General features: G+C 37.2%; 2 protein-coding genes across 2 annotated transcripts in view; one reads left to right on the plus strand and one right to left on the minus strand.

Moving 5' to 3' along the window:
• Positions 1-22,691, plus strand: part of NBN (nibrin) — a 267,933-nt gene that overhangs the window by 159,640 nt on the left and 85,602 nt on the right. The window lies entirely within an intron of this gene.
• DECR1 (2,4-dienoyl-CoA reductase 1) overlaps positions 1-22,691 on the minus strand; it is a 63,072-nt gene that overhangs the window by 11,191 nt on the left and 29,190 nt on the right. The window lies entirely within an intron of this gene.

Raw genomic sequence — 22,691 nt, forward strand, 5'->3', positions numbered from 1 at the left:
AAAGAAAGAAAGAAAGAAAGAAAGAAAGAAAGAAAGAAAGAAAGAAATGCAAACATAGGAATCAAATATAAAAAGGTAAATACATTTGAGCAATTGGAAGAGATTATTACAAGGAAGAAGTGTTTACATTCTAATAAAGGAAGAAAAACAAGTGTGCTCCAGAAACCTAATGTAATCAAGGATCAAAAAAAGGAGTTAAATAAAAAGAGGATATGAGAGTGGCTGTACTACATTTTGATGAGCTTAAGAAAAGAAATAAAAGGAAGGGTAAAAAATAATAAACCAGGGAAGAAAGGAAAAGAAAGGGGGTGTCTCTTATTACTACCTCCCAAAGCCAAGGTATATAAGAAGATTATATAAACATCAAGGAAGGGGTAGAGAGAGTGGACATCACCTGAACTTCACCTTCATGTGAACCACACAAAAGCAAGCAGAAAACATGCACACACATAAAGATTTTGGTGTAGAAATATGTTCAGCTGAAAAGGAACTGGGAGACAAGGTAGAGGATAAGAATAAGAATAAATTCAAGGAAGGACTGATCATAAACAAAACAAACTCCAACCTTGGAATATGGATCATGAAGGGATGTTAAAAAGAAACAAAGGGTAAGAAATTGTGATGTGGGTGAGGGAAAGAAAAGAGGGGCACAGGAGAGGAAACAGATAGCATCGAATACAGATCAGTAGTTCTGGGCACATTCTCCTCTTTCATTACCCTCATCTTGATAAAGGGAGAGATTGGGGACTAAGAATGTAAAAAAGTGTTTGAGGATAATCTGGAGGAAAATACACAATTAACAATCATAATGTGAGTATGAATGGGACAAACTCATCCATAAAATGGAAGATAATATCAAAATGGATCAGAAAGCAGAAGCCAACACATGATATTTACAAGAAACAAACTTGTAATATAAAGATTTACACAGTTAAAATAATGAGCTGGAGCAAAATCTATCATATTTCTGGTGAACACAAAAAATAAGGGGCAACAATTATGATCTCTGATAAGGCAACAGTAAAAATAGATTTTATTAAAAGAAATAAACTACTTAATGCTTAAAGGAAACACAGATTATGAATTATTATCAATTCATCTACCATATACACACATACCAAATGACATTTCATCTAAATACCTGAAAGAAAAAATTTTAAATGTATAGGGAAAAACAGTAAAACTAACAGTTTAAGACCTAATGTACCTCCCGTTACCTCCCTCTTAGACATAAACAAATCTAATCTAACAAAAAAGAAACAAGAAAGAAAAATAAATTTATTTCCAAATAAAATTGCATAAAGTTAGAAATGACTACTGGTGACTAATGAATGGGAATAGAAAGGAAATATATATGTATGTGTGAATGTATACATATATGTATGTATATATATGCCTACATACACACACATACACATATCTCAGGAGTACATGGGACTTTTACAAAGACTGACCACTAACCATGTATTAGGACATAAAAATCTCACAAACAAAGAAAAACAGAATTATCAAACATACCCTTTAGGAGTGGCTAGGTGGCACAGTGAATAGAGCACTAGCCCTGGAGTCAGAAGGACCTAAGTTCAAATCTGACCTCAGACACTTACACACACACAAAAACTCCTAGCCATGTAACCTTGGGTAAGTCACTTAACCTGAACTGCCCTACCTTCCCCCTCCAAAAAAACCCATATCCTTTATAAGAAAATTATATTCAATAACAGACCTTCGGAAGAAAGCATTGGCTAAATAACTTAACCCTAAAGAATTGGTATGCATAAAGAACAAGTCACAAAGTAATGATAATAATAATGACTACCATTTATACAGCCCCTACAATGCACTGGCACTGTGCTAAGCACTTTACAATTATTATCTCATTTGATCCTCACAACAACCCTGGGAGGTAGGTGCTATTGTTATCCCCATTTTACAGATGAGGAAATTGACTCAAACAGAGGAATCAACACAGAATTTCATCAAAGGGAATGACAATACTGTGACAACGGAACAAAACTTGAAAGATACTGCCAAAATAGTCCTTGGGAGAAAATCTGTATCTTTAAGCACTTTTATCAGCCAAATAGAGAAAAAAAACAGTTCAATAAATGAGACATGAAACTTTTTAAAATATCTAGAAAAGCAACAAACAACAAAATATCAACACAGAAATTCTGAAAATTTCTGAAAAAGAGATGAATAAAATTGAAAACAAAAATACTGAATTTATACATGAAAATAAATTTTATATAAAATTTCTTTAAATTAAATATAAAACATGAACTAATCTGATTTTTAAATAGATTCAAATTATTAGTATTGAAAATAAAAAGAATAATTCACAAAAAAATTAAGAAATACCAGAAATTATTAAAAAAAAAACTTTTGCAAACAGAGATAAATGAAATGGATGACTATATTTAAAAATGTAAAATATCCAGGTTAACAGAAGAAAAAAGGAGAATTCAAATAATCTAGTCTCAGAAAAAGAAACTGAATAAGCCACAAATAGATTGAAACAATTCACAAAATAATTCAATCAAACACTGAAGTTGACAAGTGGAATAAATGAGGAACAGAAGTTACAGAAGCAAATGAATATAGTTGTAGAATGCTTTATAAAACCAAAGATCCCATCTTATAAGGACTCAATATTGAATAAAAACAGCTGGGAATTCCAAAAAGGGAAAAAAAAACCACAGCTGGGAATATTGGACATTTGACAGAAATTAGGTAAAAACCAGTATCTCACACCATATGTTAAGAAAAGCTTCAAATAGATATGTGACTTAGAAATAAAGGGTGACATCAAAAGCAAATTGGAAGAACCAAGAAGAAATTATAGATTTATGGATAAGGGGAAAGGTTCATGAACAAACAGGAGTTAGAGAAGTTCACAGAAGATAAAATGAACAATTTTGATTATATAAAACTAAAACATTTTTGCACAAACAAAATCAGTGTAGTTAAAAACTAGCCAAGAAGAAGCAAACTGGAAAAAAAATGTAGCAACTTTCTCTGATAAAAATCTTATATTAAAGATATATTATGGAATTGATTCAATTTGTAAGAATAAGAACCACTCAAAAGAAGAAATTTAAGCTATCAATAACAATATAAAAATTATCCAAATCATTAATAATTAGAGAAATGCAAACTAAGGCAACTTGGAGGTCCCATCTCACACTATATATTGGCAAAGTTGATTTTTTTTTAAAATAAAGGAAAATGATAACTGTTGTTAGTACTGAAAGAAAATAGGTACACCAATGGACTTTTGTTGCGTCTATGACCTGGCCAACCCATGATGGAAAACAATTTAATTTTTTTTATGAAATATTGGTTTATACCTAATTTCCATCACTGTTGCATAATTTCCCCCAAGAGTACTAAAGTGTGCATACTATCTGACCAGCAATACCACTACTAGGCCTATATGCCCAAAGAGATCAAAGCATAAAAATAAATAAATATTAGTTCATTTGATCCATACAACAACCCCATGAAGTAGGTACTATTATTATCCCCATTTAGATGAGGAAATTGAGGCAAATGTTAAATGACTTGCCCAAGGTCACAAATCTAGTTAAGTATCTGAGGCCAGGTTTGAACTTAGGGATTCAACTAAAGGGATTCAACTAGGTCTCTTCAAGCTATACACCTATGATCCCAGGATCTTGCTGGAATCCCTATATAGGCCGGCCTTAATAAACAATCAAGTCAAATCAAGCATATGAACTTAAGTAATATAGACAAATTAGAATTTATTCTGTCTGAGCAAAGAATACTTGTGTGTGTGTGTGTGTATAAATAAAAACTTATAAGAGAAAAAAAGTGCTCTATGGATGCTAAAAAATGAAAATCTAATACTTTTATTCACTCCCCCAAGACTGGATTAGTAAAATATATTCTGCTTTTGTTTATACAGGTGTCTCATAAATCTTAATCATGTTTTATACTAGTAAAGGTTAAAAAAAAACAAACATTTATTTAAGCTTTAATAGTCTAATAATAACTAATAGCTAACATTTATAGAGCATTTACTATGTGCTAAGCACTTTACAAGTATTATCTGATTTGATCCTCACGATGACCCTGGGAGATGGGGGCTATTATTATCCCTATTTTATAGATGAACTGAGTCAAGCAGAGATTAAATGACTTGCCCAGAGGCACATAGCTAGTTAGTATCTGAGTCTGGCTAGCACTCTAATGTGCCACCTAGCTACACTTTGACTTTGGGACACCCTGTAGGGTATCTTCAAGATTTACAAACTACTTTTGCTGAAGGATCCCAGTGGGGTAAAAAGTCTAAAGTTCTATTATCCCCCTTTTACAATGAGGAAAACATGACTCATAAAGTTTAAACAACTTGCTTATGATCATACAGCTGGAATTCAAACATTGTGGAGCAGAAAAGTATTAGACTAAAAGTGAGAAAACAGGGACGGCCAGGTAGCACAGCGAGTAAGAGCACCGGCCCCAGTGTCGGGATGACCTGGGGATCGAATCCAGGCTCAGATACTTAGCACCCACGCAGAAACACCTGTCCGTGTAACCTTGAGCAAGTTACTTAACCCCAATTGCTTATATAAAAGAAAGTGAGAAAGCATGTATTTTAGTCCTATCTCTCTCATTCAGTCCCTGTACAACCTTGGACAAGTTGATTCATCTCTGGGTTTCAATTTCCTCCTCTGTAGGACAGAAGTGGGGCTATATGACCTCCCAGGGTACTTCTAAATCTAATATTCTGTGACTTAAGACCTTAAGTCCAGTGTTCTTTCTATTATATCATAACGCCTCCTCTGACTTACTAATATATACTCTAAAAATAAAGCACTATAATGTCCAAATCATCGTCAGAGGATGCCTATACAATGTTATTGTGACCATCACATTATACGAGACCTTATGTAATGTTGGGGGCTACATATATTCCAGGAAGTATAGACTGTTGCCCCCCATAGGCAGCCAGCAAATCCAGACTCAAACACTTAATAGCTGTGTGATCCTAGGCAAGTTACCTAACCTCTGTCTGCCTCAGGCTCCTCAACTGTAAAATGGAGATAGCACCTTACCTCCCCGGGTTGTAGTGAGGATGAAATGAGCTGGAATTTATAAAAGGCTTAGCACAATGCCTGACACATGGTAGTAATTAATGCTTGTTTCTTTCCTTTAATAGAGATCCAAGATACTGTGGTCATGTCCACATGTACTCTTTTGTTTCTAGATGTAATTCTATTAAGAAGACTAGACAGCACCTGCTGAGAAGAACACACTCACCATTAAAAGCTGCCTCCCCTGAACAATCTATTGTATGTAGCTAAGGAAAGTGAAGATCCAAGCACCTCAATAAGAACTATCACTGAGTCCAATACCTACCATTGTCACCATTTTATCCACATGTTTTGCCTTTTGTTGGTGTTTAGTTTGTTTTTTCTTGTGTGTGTGCTATGCTTTACAAGATTCTGTGAAAAGCACAAACGACCCTGTCTAAAGTCCTAAAGGTGTTTACCTGATTTCACACATAGTTGAGGAGAGAGGAATATATACCTTGAGACCATAAGCAACTGCAGGCAACATATAAATCTTTTCCTTTCTCATTGCTTCCTATGAACATATAAATGTTCTCTCTTGGTGACCTTGCCTCATAGACCATTCTTTTCAACACTGGTTACACTTTCACTCATTCCCCCATCTCAACCAGTGAGTCAGGGGAATGCTCCTTGTTCCCCACTGCGACTTCCAAGCTCCCCCTCTACCACCATGACTCAGTAACCTCTCCTCCTTTGAGGTTCACTTACTCCATATCTACCACCAAACAAGTCTATTGTCTACTGACCTCCAGGACTCTTCACCTCCCTTCCTCAATGAGATCAGTATCTAGTTTGCAGGCTTTCTCTCCTCCCCAACTCCCACCTTCATACTGATACACTAGCAAAATTTCCCCATGTTATCCCAATTCTCTCACTTATCTTCTCACTTATAATCTCTGGCTACTTTCCTACTATCTATAACTATGTCCATGACCCCCCCATGTCCCCAAAATCCCTCACTTGATTCATCCACACTCTCTTAGTTATTGTCCTATATTTCTCCTCTCTTTTGGGTTCAACTCCTTGAGAAGGTCATCTGCAATATATATTTCTACTTCTTATCCTCTCAGTCTATAGTCTGGTTTCCAGTCACATCATTCACCCCAAACTGCTCTCTCCCAAGCTGCCAGTGATCGCTTAAGTGACTAGTTCAATGACCTTTTCTCCATCCTCATCCTTTCTTGAACTCTTCTGCAGCCTTTAATACTGTTAATCAATCTCTTCTTGATACTCTCTTCCCTCTAGGTTTTCATAAAACTATTCTGATTTTCCCCCATCTGACTGCTGCATCTCAGTTTTCTTGGCTGGATCTTTGTCCAGCTAACGCCTTCTAACTGTGAGTGACTCACATGGTTCTATCATGGGTCTTCCCTTCCTCCCTCTATCTACTTCATTTGGTGATTTTATCTGCTCCCATGGATTTAATCATCATCTTTATGCAGACAATTCTCCAATCTCCTTATCCAGCCCTAACTGTGTTCCTAAACTCCAGTCTCACATCTCCAACTGTCCATTAGACATTTGGACTGGATGTTCCATATATGTTTGAAATTCAGCACATCCAAAACTAAATTCATCTTTACACCTATACTCTCCAATCTTCCAAAATTCCCTGTTACTGTCTATGGCACCAGCATCCTCCTAGTCACCCAAGTTTACGATGTAGGTGGCATCCTTGACTCCTCACTCTCTCTCACCCCACTCATATGCAATCTCCTGTCAAGAACTATTGATTTTACCTTTGTAACATCTCTCATATTTGCCTCCTTCACCATTCTGACATTCCCACCACAGTGGTACGGGGCCTTATCAGATTACTCCCTCCTAGATTACTGCAATAGCCTCCTTGTTGGTCTGCTTGCCTCTCTCCAGCCCAATCTCCACTCCAAGTGATCTTCCCAAACAGCATCGTACTCCTCTATTCAAGCAACTCTAGCAGCTCCAAATTACCTCTAATGTAAAATTAAATGACTTTAAATATAATCAAAGATATGATATACAAAATTAAATCTTGTTTTTGTTTTTTCAACCAAATATAAAATCTTTTTTGACTTTCAAAGCCCTTCATAATCTGGCCCCCTCCTACCTTTCCAACCTTGTTTCTTATGTATTCTATAATCCAATGACACTGGCCTTCTTGCAGCTCCTTGAACAAGTCACTTATCTTTGGACTCTTTGATTTCCTTTGGCTGGGCTCCAAACCTGAAATTTTCTCCCTCATCATCTCCACTTCCTAGCTTCCCTCAAATCCTATCTAGAAACCTACCTTCTACAAGAAGTGTTTCCTGATCACCCTTAATACTAGTGCCCTCCCTCTATTCATTATCTCCAATTTATGCCATGTGTCTCGTTTGTACATAGCTCTTTACATGCTGTCTCACCCATTTGATTGAAAGCTACTTGAGAGTAGGAACTATCTTTTCCCTTTTTTTCTATCCATCCCTTTCTTTCTATCCCCAATGCCTATCACAGTACCTGACACATAGTAGGCACTTAATAAATGCTTTTTGACTGACAATAACAGTAATAATCATATAATATGGACAACAAATGTTATAGGAATTCAAAGACAGTAGCTGTGGATGATCAATGGAGATCTAGTGAAGGGTAAGATTTGGACCTAAGAGGGGGAAAATGAGAATGAACACAGAGAGGTGAGAGTAAGCAAGATGTGTCTGCAATGAGATGGACTTCATCATAACCTGGAGAGACTTAGATAAACTGAGTCTGAGTGAGGGGAGCAGAAACAGGAGAACTGTGTACACAATTACAGACACATCACATATGCGATGACTAACTTTGATAGACTGGCCTCTTCTCAGCAATACAAGGTTAGAAGACAACTACAAAAGACTCATGATGGAAAGGGCTATCCACATCCAGAGAAAGAACTACGGAGTCTGAATGCAGACTGAAGCAAACTACTTGCTCTCTTTTGTGCTTTGTTTTATTTTGTCCCTTCTTTCTCATTCTTCACTCCTTTGGTTATAATCCTTCTTTATACCTTGACTAATGTTTAATGTGAACCTATATTTGATTGCATGGCACCATGGGGAGGAAGGGGGAGGAAAGGGAAGGGGAGAAAAGTTGGAACTCAAGGAATTGTGAAACTGAATGTTGTAAACTAAAAGTAAAAAAATAATTTTTTTTAAAGATGTATCTGGGGGTGGAGTCAAGATGGCAGAGTATAAACAGGACCTCCGAGCAGCTCCGGCTCCCACCTTCCCAATCCATGTAAAAGGGAACTCTGAACAAACTTTGGAACTACAGAACCCACAAAATGACACAGAGAAGCTAACCTCCTGCTGAGGACAGCCCAGCAGGCCGGCAGTAATCGGCCAACACAGTGCTCTGGGAGCTGAGCCCAGCCCCACACTGAGGCTTTAGCCCCAGGGCAGGCCTGACCAACCACTGGCTTGAGGAACTCCAGATCACCAGCAGCTGTGGCTGTCTCCAGAATTATCAACACATAGATGCTAAGGACAAAGTGAGAGGTTAGTGCAGCATGAACTTTGAGACCCACTAGTTGGGAGTGTGTTGGCTTTTGCCTCCAGGGCAAAAAGCCGCTGAGGGCTGCAGTAGAGTCATGTGGAGGCTTCAGCTCCTGGCCTGCAGAGTGTAGGGGCACCAAGCAACAAGTCTGAGGGGTTATCGCTCTTGCTTTAAGCTTCTTGGATCTGGATTGCAGTCTAGGGTGGAGGTCCTGGGCTGTATGTCCAGCCTGCCAGAGCATGTGGAGGCCTCAGAGAGGGTACCCATCTAATACCTCCAGCAGTTAAGAAAACCCCAGCATATGGGACAAAAGCTCCCGTCTGGTGGCAGAGTTCTACTGTGGCAAAAAGCCCAGGGTTCAAGTGACTGAGGGGCAACATGACCAGGCAAAAGAAACAAAGCAAACAGAAGATTCCAACATTAGACTCCTATTTTGGGGACAAAAAGGATCAAAGCATGGAACAGGAGGAAGACAGTGAAGTTAGAACTCCTGCACCAAAAGCTTCAAAGGAAAATACGAGCTGGTTACAGGACATAGAGGACCTTAAGAAGCAGATAAGAGAAGTGGAGGAAAAATTGGGAAGAGAAATGAGAACGATGCAAGAAAATTATGAAATGAAAATCAACAGCCTGACTCAGGAAAATCACACCTTAAAAAACAGACCAATTTAAATGGCAAAAGAGACCAAAAAGCTCACTGAGGAGAATCATTCCTTCAAAATTAGATTGGAGCAAATGGAAGCTAGTGACTCTATGAGAAATCAAGATGCTATTAAACAGATGCAAACAAATGAAAGAATAGAAGGCAATGTGAAATATCTCATTGGAAAAACCACTGACTTGGAAAATAGATCCAGGAGAGATAATTTTTAAATTATTGGACTATCTGAAATCCATGATCAAAGAAAGAACCTAGAAATCATCCTCCAAGAAATTCTCAAGGAAAACTTCCCTGATGTTTTGGAACCAGAGGGCAAAATAGAGGTTGAAAGAATTTACCAATCACCTCCTGAAAAAGATCCCAAAAAGAAAACTCCTAGGAATACTATAGCCAGGTTTTGAAATTCCCAGATCAAGGAGAGAATATTACAAGCTGCCAGGAAGAAACAATTTGAATATTGTGGAAACACAACCAGGATAACCCAGGATCTGGCAGCTTCTACACTGAGGGTTCGAAGGGCTTGGAATGTGATATTCCAGAGGGCAAAGGAGCTGGGATTAAAACCGAGAATCACCTACCCAGCAAAACTGAGTATCATGTTTCAGGGGAAAATGTGGTCATTCAGTGGAATAGAGGACTTTCAAGCATTCTTGATGAAAAAACCAGAGTTGAATAGAAAATTTGACATTCAGATACAAGAAGGAAGAGAAGCATGAGAAGGTAAACAGGGAAAAGAAATCATAAGGAACTTATCAAAGTTGAACTATTAACATTCCTACACGGAAAAATGATAATTGTAACTGATGAAACTTTTCTCAGTATGAAAATAGTTGAAGGGAATAGAAATATGTGTGTATATATATATATATATATATATATATATAGTCTATATCAGAGGGTATACTGGTGTATGAATACACATGTAAATGTGTGCACATATATTTACAGCTATACATAGAGGACACAGGACCAATTTGACAGGAAGGGATGATACTTAAAAGGTGAAATTAAGAGGTGAGAGAGGAATATAATGAGAGGAGATGGAGAGAGACAGGATGGGGTAAACTATCTCATATAGAAGAGGCAAGGGAAAATGATTACAAGGAGGGGAAGAATAGGAAGGCAAAAGGGAATGGGTCAACCTTATTCTCATTGAATTTGTCTCAGGGAGGAAATGAAATACACACTAAATAGGGTATCTCACCCTACAGGAGAGTAGGGGGGGAAGTGGATAAGAGGGGGGATGATGGAAGGGAGGGCAGGCTGGGGGGGAGGGAAGTTGGAAGCATCCACTTTTGAAAAGGGACAGGATCAAAGTAGATAATAGAACAAGTGGGAGGTGGAATAGGAGGGAGAGAAATATAGTCAGTCTTTTACAATATATCTACTATGTTAATGTTTTGCATTAGCTACACATGTACAACCTCTACTTAACTGCTTATCTTCCCAGTAAGGGTGGGTGACAAGGGAGGAAGGGAATAAATCTGGAATTCAGTTTTAAAATCAAATGTTAAAAAAAATACATACATACATACACACACACACACACACACACACACACATATATATATATATATATATATATATATATACTTTTATTAATACTATTTTACATGTAATTGAGAAATAAGATATACAGGCACTGGGGCATAGAGATCCACCATGCCCTACTGGAAAAGTTTGGGAGTTTGGGAGAAGATATGGGAGAGAGCAGATTGGAGGAGGGGATATCCTGTGGGACTGCTATTTTGGGGCGGTGCGTAGGGGAAAAACGGGGAGAAAATTTGTAACTCAAAATCTGGTGGAAATGAATTATGTAAATCAGAAGTTAATAAAGCATTTGAAAAAAAAAGATGCATCTGCCACAGAATAAAGGAGTGACTAGGAATAAAGGGAGCTCTAGGAAATAAGGATGAACAGGCAAAAGGAGGCCAGATCATGTAGTACTTAAGGAAGATATTGGCTAAAAACAACTTCTGTGATCTCTGTAATAAATGTGCTAACGGTATATTGCACTACCTTTATTCAACAGATTGTGAAGTCTGAGCAAAAGACAGAATGGAAAAAAGAAAAAAAAACACTGTGATGTATTATTAAATTTTTTAAATCTGGCTAAAAGATCAGTCTAAATGTATTCGATGTACTTCTATTCTTTTAATACCTCTGGCCTTGGATGTTATTGTTAAATTACCTAATGTCTCTAAGAGATTTTTTTAGAATTCTTTTTGCTATTGGCTGGATTAATTTTACTGGTTGGATTTCTCCCTGCTCAGTTTGTTTGCATTCTTTATCACAAGGGTAACAGTAAACTTTCATAGAAGCATAGATTTAGGGTTGGAGTGACCTAAGAGGTCATTAAATCTAACCTCCTCATTTTTCAAATGGGGAAATGGAGGCACCCAAAAGCTAAGAGACTTCCTCAAGATCCCATACAAAAAACTTATCCTTCAAGCCCAAATCCAAGGTACTTTCCACTGCTCTGGGAGCTGTTCATTTCAGTGACAATTCTCATTATAGACTATTTTAAAGTCACTTTTCTTTATTCTACATTTAAGGAATAATGTCTCTAAATCTTTTCTCTTTTACTGATTTTTTTTGTTTCTTCCCTTTCCCCTAGCTCTTGTTTCTTTGAGCTCTTCTCTCCTGTTCTCCAGTATAAAGCCTCCCAAGATGTTCTTGTCATTGTAGACAGTAAATCAATCCTCCAGATTATCTAGGCAATTAAATGCCTACGTGGATGCATAATGATAATATTAATAATAAGACTGCATTTTTAAAAGCAATTTTTTGGCTTTTCTAAGCACTTTCACATCCATCATGGATTTTTATTTGTGGCAACTTTACGTGGTAGGTAAGGGAATTATTATTATCATTCCTGCTTTGTAGATGAAGGAGCAAAAGTAGAGAAAGTTTAAGAGATCTGTCCAGTATAGTTTGGGTGAAGGCATAGAAGGTATGTTTATCCAATCTGCAGATGGTAAAAAGCTTGGAGAGATGACAAAATTAGGATCCAAAATAGATTCAACAGGCTGAAGCAGTGGGTCAAAGCTAAGACCCTGTGACAGTGTGACAATTTCAGAGCTTGAAGTGGTAATCTAGTCCAACTCATACTCAGAAGAAGCCACAGTACAAGACTTGCAAAACCAAGACCAATGTGGGGATGCTTCAGGGAGGCAAGAAGCCCTAGGAACTTATTACATGCCTGGAATCCCTGGTACTGGAGAGGCTGAGGTTGGTCAATTGCTTAATTCTGGTTTAGTGTTCCAGAGCAGAGATCAGCTTTACTGATTTAAGCTGCTCTCTCAGTGTCTCCTCATTCTGACTCTGCTTGTGTTTCTGAACTAGTTACTTTGGTTATTTATTTTCCTTAAATTTTCTAGCATCTTAACAAAGCTATCTGCCCCTGGCCTCTGCATTAGGTTTCGATGTCTGATACCAGCCACTCTACTCCCCAAACAAAGTTTTGCCTTTTGTTCTCAATGAGTAAGATAAAGCCATGGCAACAATAACCTCAGAAGTCTTACCTAATTTTAATTCAGACTCATGCACTATAATAGCAGTAGGCAATAACAGGATCACAGATCTAGAACGCACAGGGACCTCAGAGGTCATCTAGTCCAAGTCCCTCATCTTAAATGTAAGTAAACTGAGGCCCAGGGAAGAGTACTGATTAGCCTACTGGAACTAGAAGAGCCGAGTCTCAAAAATAGATCCTCTGATTCCAAATCCAGTTTTTTCTCCCTAATACCCACTTCTTGTTGTTATTGTTGCTGTTTGTTTGGGTCTGATTCTTTGTGGCCCCATTTGGGTTTTCCTGGCAAAGATACTGGAGGGGTTTTCCATTTCCTTCTCCAGCTCATTTTACAGATGAGAAAACTGAGGCAAACAGGGTTAAGTGACTTGCTCAGGGTCACACAGCTATTAAGTGTCTGAGGCTGGATCTGAACTCAGAAAGAGGAATCTTCCTGACTCTAGGGCTGGTGCTGTATCCACTGAGCCACCCAGCTGTTACCTGCTGTGGTACAAATGAAAATTGTAAAAATGAAATGAGGAATAAATGATGAAAAATTATTTTAGAAAAATCCATGCAAAATAAACTTGACAAGACATATAATCACACTATGCATTATGTTGGTTAAGAAAAAAAAATCCTTACATTAAATATCTTTGATGTTTAAGATGTCTAGGGAATCAACACATAGTGTCCCACTACCGTGTTTCCCCGATAATAAGACCTATCCCGAAAATAAGCCCTTCCCTTACTGTGTAAGATTCCTCTAAAATAAGCCCTCTCCCGAAAATAAGCCCTATTGAGATTGCTACTGTAGTGAAGGTGATCCCCTGTGCTACACACTACATTACGGTACCCTCTGTATGCACCGTCCCCCCCCCAGTGAAATGCACGCCGCGCTCCGAGCTGCATCCAATCAGAGCTGCAGCAGTGAGCGCGTCATCCTGTTCTTCCCCAGTGATTTGCTTGCTGGAGCCATTGAGAGCAGTGCCGCGGAGGAGAGCTGAGGCAGGACAACATAAAAACCCAGTATGTAAGCGGGAGTGAGGGGGCATGATGGAGGATAAAAAGGGCATGATGGAGGAAAAAAGAAGAACTCAGGGGGCATGATGGAGTGAAAAGAAGGACTGATGGTCATAATTTTATTATTCTGTCTGTTTTGACCCCCAGACATGAGTACAAAAAGGAAGAGCTATACTGTTGAGTATAAGAAAGCAATTGTAAAGGAGTCACATGGCAAGAATCTTGCAGTTTTCTGTAAAGAAAAATTTTTGGATCTTCGAATGGTCAGAAAATGGAGAGCAGATTATAATAACCTCAATCAACAGGTGGATGAGGGAAAAGGGAAAAAGCGCAGGTCTAGATCAGGTCGGCAGCCCTTATATCCTGACTTGGAGATCCTCATTGGTGAATGGATTGCTGACAGGAGAGCAAAGGCCTTGGTTGTGTGCAGGGCTGATATTCAAGCATTTGCCCTTTCAATGGCACCAGAGTTTGAAATGGTCTCAGAAGGATTCAAAGCATCACAACACTGGTTGGACGGTTTCCTTCAATGGTATGAACTGTCCTTAAGAAGATCAACAACACTGTTTAAGCTGGAAGATGCTGAAGTTATTAAACGTGCACTTGCATTCAAGTCCTTTATTGATAGGATCGACATTTCCAAGTACCAAACCTGCAATATGATTGCTATGGATGAAACTGCAGTGTTTATGGGACAAGGATCTCAAACAACAATTCCTCACAGGGGTGCAACATCAATCTACATTCCCACCACTGGCTATGAAAGTGCATGGGTCACCTGTGTTTTGGCAATTCGTTTGGATGGAAAGAAAGCCACACCTCTAATCATCAGTAAGGGCAAGAAAGATTAGATCGAACATGTATCTGGCATTTACGTTCTTGAAACCGAAAAAGCCTGGTGTACACAAGCCGTTATAAGAAAGTGGGTTGATTTAATGCTGCCACTTGTTATGCGAGGTAACCAAAGAGGTCTGATAGTCTGGGATTCAGCCAGCATTCACCGCGCTAAAGAAATGAAGAACTTCCTTGCAGAGAGAAGAATAGATCAAGTAATGATTCCTGCAGGAATGACTGCCTATCTCCAGACCCTTGATATTGCAATAAACAAGCCATTCAAGGACCATTTGCGCATGGAAGTCAATGACTACATTGAAAATAGAATGGAAAGAAATCAGCGTGGAAACTTTGTGAAGCCCTGTCTGCAAGAAGTCGTGACTTGGGTGAAGAAGTCATGGGATAAAATTACTGACAGCTGTGTCGCCAAGGCACTACGAGCAGGTTACCTGGACAAGACATATTCATTTAAAGAGAGCTATATTGCTGGACATGACAGATTGGGTCCACTTCTTCTGAAGGAAATGGAGTCGCAAGACATCCAGGACGGAATTCAGGGTATGGACACTTATGACGATGTTGTTGAAGAAGATGACATGATCATTATTGAATAAAGGTACATTTTTTTTGTTCACATTTACCTGTTTATTAAAATTGCTGTCAATGTTCATTAAAATAAGCCCTCCCCTGAAAATAAGCCCTCTGGTGTTTTTCTGTCCAAAAAAAATTAATAAGACAGTGTCTTATTATCGGGGAAACACGGTAGTAGGGATAGAACTTAAAAATGTGATTAAAAACAAAAGGTTTATACTGATAAACAATAATCACAGCAGCCTCATTCTTAATAGCAAAAACCTGTGAATAACCCACATATGCAATAACTGAGAAATGGAACCATAGCATAGGTATGTAGTTTCAAAAGAAACAATAAATATGAAACTATAAAGAAACATGGGGAATAACAGACATGAGGTTGCTAGACAGACAAAGACACAGACACAGACATAGCTGTGGAGTGAGAACATGGTCCTCCCAGCTTCCGGGTGACTGTAGAGTCCTGCCTGTGTAATGCTGGCATCATGGTGGCTGAACACAGCACAACAAGATGTTCCTAATATTCCTAGATGTTCCTAATGCTGGCACCAAAGTCTACCTTAAATACGGGTCCTGCACCACAACATCAGATAGACTGCTTAAGTTTAAAAAATTGCCATCAGAGAAGTACCCTTCCTGCAGTAAAACATATAAACCAATATACAGGTCTAAGGGAAAAAACTACAATGAACGCTATTTTTGCAAGTCCATTAAGGAGAAGAGAAGAGTCCGAGAGGTACACTTTGGCCAAGATACCAAGAAGCTTAGCCAGACAGCAACTTCACGAATTAACAGGATGGAAGGATAATTGCTAATGTACTCATTCAGCACATGGTACACAACCTGACCCATTAGCTTGTGCTTTGAGATCTACTCAACAATACCCTTGTTCCTGCTGCCATCTCTTTCGTGGCATTCTGCTCCTATCCTCACCCCAGCATTCTTTGGCAACAAGGGGCAGAACTCAACTGTGCCCACCCACTCCAGAGGAGGGAAAGGTATAACAAGGCAGATTACTACAATGTTGCAACACTTAGCCAAAGAACTAAAGATTAGAGGGGTAGGGTGCCAGCATGTAGAGGGACCTATTCACCCAGAATTAAAAGGAACCGGCATCCAGCTAAGCCAAAACAGTCCCTGTAAAGTTACTTGGGAGAAGGAATGAGGCTAGTGTTAAGTGAATTTCACAATGTAGGAGGTGTCTGAAACACTTTGGAAGTTTAAACCCTATTGCATCTGCCATAAAATGGGAGTTGGAAAATGAGCAATAAACAACTATACAAGGAAAGAAAAACTTGAAATTACCAAAGATCTTAAAAGGAAGAAAATTAAGAACTCCAAACACAAGCAAATCAAAAAGAAAAATATTAAAAATAGAACAAAGATGATTACAGAGATATCTAAACAAGAGTAAACAACTAAATATTTCAAGGCAAAGGAAATTGAACCAACACTCATTTAGGACCCTATGTATTCCCAAGAAAACATGGAAATATAGCAGGATATTCCAAGGTGATTCAAAAGAAAAATAAGAATCTTGAAAGAATTTGGCTTGCACAGAAGTAATCAGAAGATACAAAGCACTTTTCACACAAATAAAGTTAGATCTAAAAAATAGGAAAAATACAAGTTGCTCAAGGGTAGGCCAAGTTAATAAAATAAAAATGACAATTCTATCTAAATTAACTTACTTATTCAGTGCTATACCAATCAGACTACCAAAAAATTATTTTATTGAGCTAGAAAAAAATGTCAAAATTCATCTTGAAGAACAAAAGGTCCAGAATATCAAGGGAATTAATGAAAAGAAATGCTAGAAAAGGTGGCCTTGTCATACCTGATCTTAAATTGTATTATAAAGCAGCAATCATCAAAACTACTTGGTACTGGCTAAGAAATAAAGAGGTAGATCAGTAGAATAGGTTAGGTACACAAGACATAATAGTCAATTATAATAGAAATCTATTGTTTGATAAACCCCAAAACTCCAGTTTCTGGGATAAGAACTCACTATTTGAGAAAAACTGCTGGAAAAAAAAAAAACAGAAAATAGCATGGTAAAAACTGGGGACAGGCCAACATCTGACACTGTATACCAAAATAAAGTCCAAATGGGTACACAATTTAGATATAAAGGCTAACAATATAAACAAATTAGTGGAGCAAGGAATAGTTCATCTAGAAGATTATGGAGAATAGAGAAATTTATGACCAAATAGGAGATAGAGAACATTATGAAATGCAAAATGGATAATTTTGATTACATTAAATTGAAAAGTTTTTGTAAAAACAAAAGCAACCAAGATTGGGAGAGAAGCAGAAAACTGGGAAAGAATTTTTACAACTAGTAGTCTCTGAAAAAGTCTTCATTTCTAAAATATATAGAAGACTGAGCCAAATTTATAAGAATACAACTCATTCTCCAATTGACATATGGTCAAAGAATATTAACAGGCAGTTTTCAGAGGAAGAAATTAAAGCTATCATTAAAAAAAAGAAATTAAAACTATTTATAGTCATATGGAAAAATGTTCTAAATCACTATTGATTAGAGAGGTGCAAATCAAAACAACTCTGAGGAACCACATCACACCTATCAGATTGGCTAACATGACAAAACAGAAAAATGATAAATGTTGGAGATGGGACAAAGTTGGAACACTAATTCATTTCTGGTGGAGTTGTGAGCTGATCAACCATTCTAGAGAGCAATTTGGAACTATGTCCAAAGGGCTATAAAAATGTGAATACCCTTTGACCCAGCAATACCACTTCTAGGGCTATATACCAAAAAGATCATAAAAATGGGAAAAGTACCCTCATGTACAAAAATACGGATAGCAGTTCTTTTTGTGGTGCCCAAGAACTGGAAATGGATGGGATGCCCATCAATTGGGGAATGGCTGAACAAGTTGTGGTATATGAATGGAATGGAATACTATTTTGCTATAAGAAATGATGAACAGAGTTCAGAAAAATCTGAAAAGATTTATATGAACTGATATTGAGTGAAGTGAGCAGAACCAGGAGGACACTGTATACAGTAACAGCCACAGTCTGTGATGATTGACTTTGACAGACTTAGCCCTTCACAGTAATGCAAGAATCCAAAACATTTTCAAAGGATTCATGATGGAAAATGCCATCTACATCCAGAGAAAGAACTATGAAGTCTGAATGCAGAGCTAAGCAAACTATTTTCTTTTTTGTTTTGTTTTGTTTTTTCTTTCTCATGGTTTCTCCCATTCATTACAATTCTCCCATATAACATGACTAATGTGAAAATATGTTTAATAGGAATGTATGTGTAAAGCCTACATCAGAATACAGACCATCTTGGGGAGGGGAGAGGCAGGGAAGGGGGAAAAAATTAAAACTTATAGAATTAAATGCTGAAAACTAAAAATAAATATTTTTTAAAAGAAGTAATTATAAGAATAGAAGAACCTGAATCCACTTTGACAGATAGGGGTAGAGTTCTTGAACAAACAAATGATAAAGAGATTCATGGGAGGAAAAATGGATGATTTTGATTACATAAAATTTAAGTTTGTGCACAAGTAAAACCAATTCAGCTAAAATTAGAAGAGAAACAGGGAATGAATGGTGGGGGTAGGGGGGGAATCTTTGCAATTCCCGATTAAGGATCTAATTTCTAAGATATATGGGGAACTTGATCAAATATATAAGAATAAGAACTATTCCCCAAATGATAAATGTTCCAAGGATATGGACAGAACTATGAACTGGTTCAATCATATTGGGAAACAATTTGGAACTATACCCAAAGTCCATTTGAACTGTGCATACCCTTTAACCCAGTAATACTGAGTATATACCCAAAGAGATCAAAGAAAGAGGGAAAAGATCCATTTTTAGCAGCACTTTTTGTTGTAGTAAAGAATTAAAGAGGGGTCGTCCATCAACTGGGCAATGTCTGAACAAGTTACAGTCAATCAATGTAATAGGATGCTATTGTTCTATAAGAACCAATGAAAAAATTGTCAGAGAAGCCTGAGAAGACTCATATGAAATGATGAAAGCAAAGTGAGAAGAAATGGAAACACAATTTATACAATAACAATATTGTAAACACAATCAACTTTACAGACTTAGGAACTCTGATCAACATCATAACCAACCACAATTCCAGAAGACTCATAATGAAACATATTATCCACCTCCAGACAGAAAAGTGATGAGGTACCATTCCCCGCACCCAATGGCTAGAGGTGATTACAAAAATTAAGCTAGTATTACCAAAAAAAATGTGCAGGCAAAGGAGAAAGAATCCAACCATAGAAAGTTATTATGGGAATAATAGACTAATAATAATAATAATAAGACTGTGGTTCATCTTCAGAGGAGGACATTGAAGCAAAAAAAATCTCATCTACCCAAGAAGTAACATCAAATGGTCACCTGCCCAAAAAAAATTCACAGAAGAACTTTAAAAAGACTTTAAAAATCAAATGAGAGATATGGAGGAAAAACTAAAAAAAGAAGAACCCAAGAAAAACAAGATTATGAAAAGAAAGTCAAACAATTAGAAAAGGGGATCCAGAATCTTAAGGAAGAAAATAACACCTTGAAAATTAGAATTGGTGAGGCGGTTAGGTGGGGCAGTGAGTAAGAGTGCTGGCCCCAGAGTCAGGAGGACCCGGGATCAGTTCCGGCCTCAATTACTTAACACCCACACCAAAAAACCGGCTGTGTAACCTTGGGCAAGTTACTTAACCACAATTGCTTTTAAAAAAGAAAAGAAAATTAGAATGGGGGGGGGGGGGAAGCTAGGTGGCACAGTGAATAGAGCACTGGCCTGGAGTAAAGAGGACCTGAGTTCAAATCCGGCCTCAGACACTTAACACAAAAACTAGCTGTGTGACCTTGGGCAATTCACTTAACCCCAGTTGCCCCTCCAAAAAAGAGAAAAAAATAAAATTAGAATTGGGCAAGGGGAAGCCAGCAAAGTCACAATAGATCAAGAAATAATTAAACAAAATATTAAGAATGAAAAAATGGAAGAGAAAGTAAAACATGAGGATGGCTTGGTGGCGCAGTGAATAGAGCACCAACCCTGGAGTCAGGAGGACCTGAATTCAAATATGGCTTTAGACACTTAACACAAAAACTAGCCGTGTGACCTTGGGCAAGTCACTTAACCCCAACTGCCCTCCAAAAAAGCAAAAAAAAAAAAAAAAGAAAGAAAGAAAAAGATACAGGAAAAACAATAATTATTAAAAAAAATTAAACATGTTATAAGAAAAACAACTGATCTAGACAACAGATTAAGAAGAGAAAATATAAGAATAATGGGACTACCTGAAAGCTATGATCAAAAAGAGAATCTCAATGCTATAATACAAGAAATAATCAAAGAATATTGTCCTGAAGCATTAGAACAAGGGGGAAAGTAGAAACAGGAAAAATCCACCCATCACCACCTGAAAGAGATCCCACAGGAATATTTTAGTCAAATTTAGAAACCCCCAGTTCAAGGATAAAATATTAAAAGCAACAAGAAAAAATCAATTTAAATATGATAGTGCCACAAACTAAATCACACAAGGCCTAGCAGTAGAGACACTAAAGGACTGCAGGTCTTGCTATACTATAGATCAAATAACAAAAGAACTGGGCTCCAGTGGAAAATATCATACCCAGAAAAGTTAAGCACAATCCTGAATGAAAAAAAGAAAGTGTACATTTGATCAACTGTCAGACTTTCAATTTTGTTTAAAAAAAAACCTGAACTTGACAGAAGATTTGACATACAGGAGCCAAGAGAAAAGAGAAATATAAGGTACATACCAAAGGCTGATTACAAGGGATTCAATAAGGACAGACCATTTACTCTTTATATATGTAAAATGTATATATGTCTAAGATTGTCATTAGTGACTGGGTAGTTCATAAGAAAGACTGGGGGAGACCTGAAAAAAAATCTTATATTTAAAAAGTAAAACCATTTAGGAACAGCTAAAAAGAGTAATTATTTTATACAAATGAGATGCAAGAGGAAGAACTGATACAGCCAAATTAGATGGGGTAGAGAGGCTGGTAGTTCTGGTAACCTACTTTCATTAGAAAGGGTTTCAAGAGGGAACAATACATATATACATATACATATATATGTATATATATATATATATAGGAGTATAAATGTCTTCTAAAATCAGAAGAAAGAAAATGGTAAGGTGATGTGGAAGGGTAAGAGGACAAGGGAGGGATCTCTGGAGGGGAAAGTGAGGGAATAAGTTAAAAGGGTGCTCAGATCAATGGGAATGGGAGGATAAGGGAGAGATCTCTAGAGGGGAGGCTGATGGAACAGGTTATAGGGGGCTACAGAAAAGTATTTAGATTTATAGGAATGGAAGGATAGGGGAGGGATCCTTGAAGGGTGGTAGGCTAAATAACAGGAGTACAAGGTAATGAGTTAAGTAGAGGAGTCAGGAGGGATAGGAAACAAGAGATGCACAAATATAAAAACAAAGATCAGAAGTAGAATTTGTTAGGGAAAATAAATTTTTATAAATGTATGTATATGGATTTGGATATGTCTATATTTACATAATAATACATCCACACTTAAAAAGTGTACAGCAGAGAACAAAAGAAAACTTACAAGGAAGCAAAGAACAACTCTCAACACATGTAGTATTTATCAAACAGGATTTCTTGAAATGAAAATTTATTGTTACATATTTTGAATACTCTTTTATGTTCTGATATGCACCTGACATACTTTTTTTTCTCTTTTTGCTTTGTATTTAACTTCATGATTTTTTTTTGTTTTCTCTATTCTGTATTTATGTTCCGGTGTTTGAGTCTAAAATAATTTTTTTAAAGTAAAGAAAAAGAAAAGTGATGGACTCAAGAGTGCAATTTAATGTGTATGTCTATTTTTCTTTTCTGAATATGGCCAAGGTAGGAATTTGTTTTGCTTGATCTTATGTGTTTGATTCAGGTTTGGTTTTTTTCTTTTTTTTTAAAGGGGATAATTGTAGAGAGAGATGATAGAGAGAATTTGAACCTGAAGATAAAATTGAACTTTTAAAATAAAAATAAATGATTTTTAATTATGTGATAAAGTTGTGTTCCCTGATACCTTAGCCTTGTGAGAACATGCCTCAATCATAGGCTTTAGAATGTGGAAAAAGTCCTTGATTAGCTAGCATAATGTTGCATAGGAAGAGCACTTGGACTTACTGAAGAAACTTCAGAACAGTCTGTGAGCCATGTATAAAACCAGAGAATTCCTTCAGAACACGAGGGACTAGAAAATAAGTGGAGAGCAATGACCTTTCCACCTAAATCCCTTGAGGAAAGATTGCCTTGATTTTCTGTGTATCCTCAGTACTTTGCACACAGAAAGATCTTAATACATTCTCTATCATTCCCTTTCATTGATTCATAATAAAGTAAGCAGAACCAGGGAAACAATATACAGTATAATAATGTAAATAGAAAGAACAAAAAT

This window comes from Petaurus breviceps, unplaced genomic scaffold (assembly GCF_028583685.1).
Source record: "Petaurus breviceps papuanus isolate PSGF00001 unplaced genomic scaffold, PetGlider_PUasm1.0 179, whole genome shotgun sequence".
Classification (NCBI taxonomy): Eukaryota; Metazoa; Chordata; class Mammalia; order Diprotodontia; family Petauridae; genus Petaurus; species Petaurus breviceps.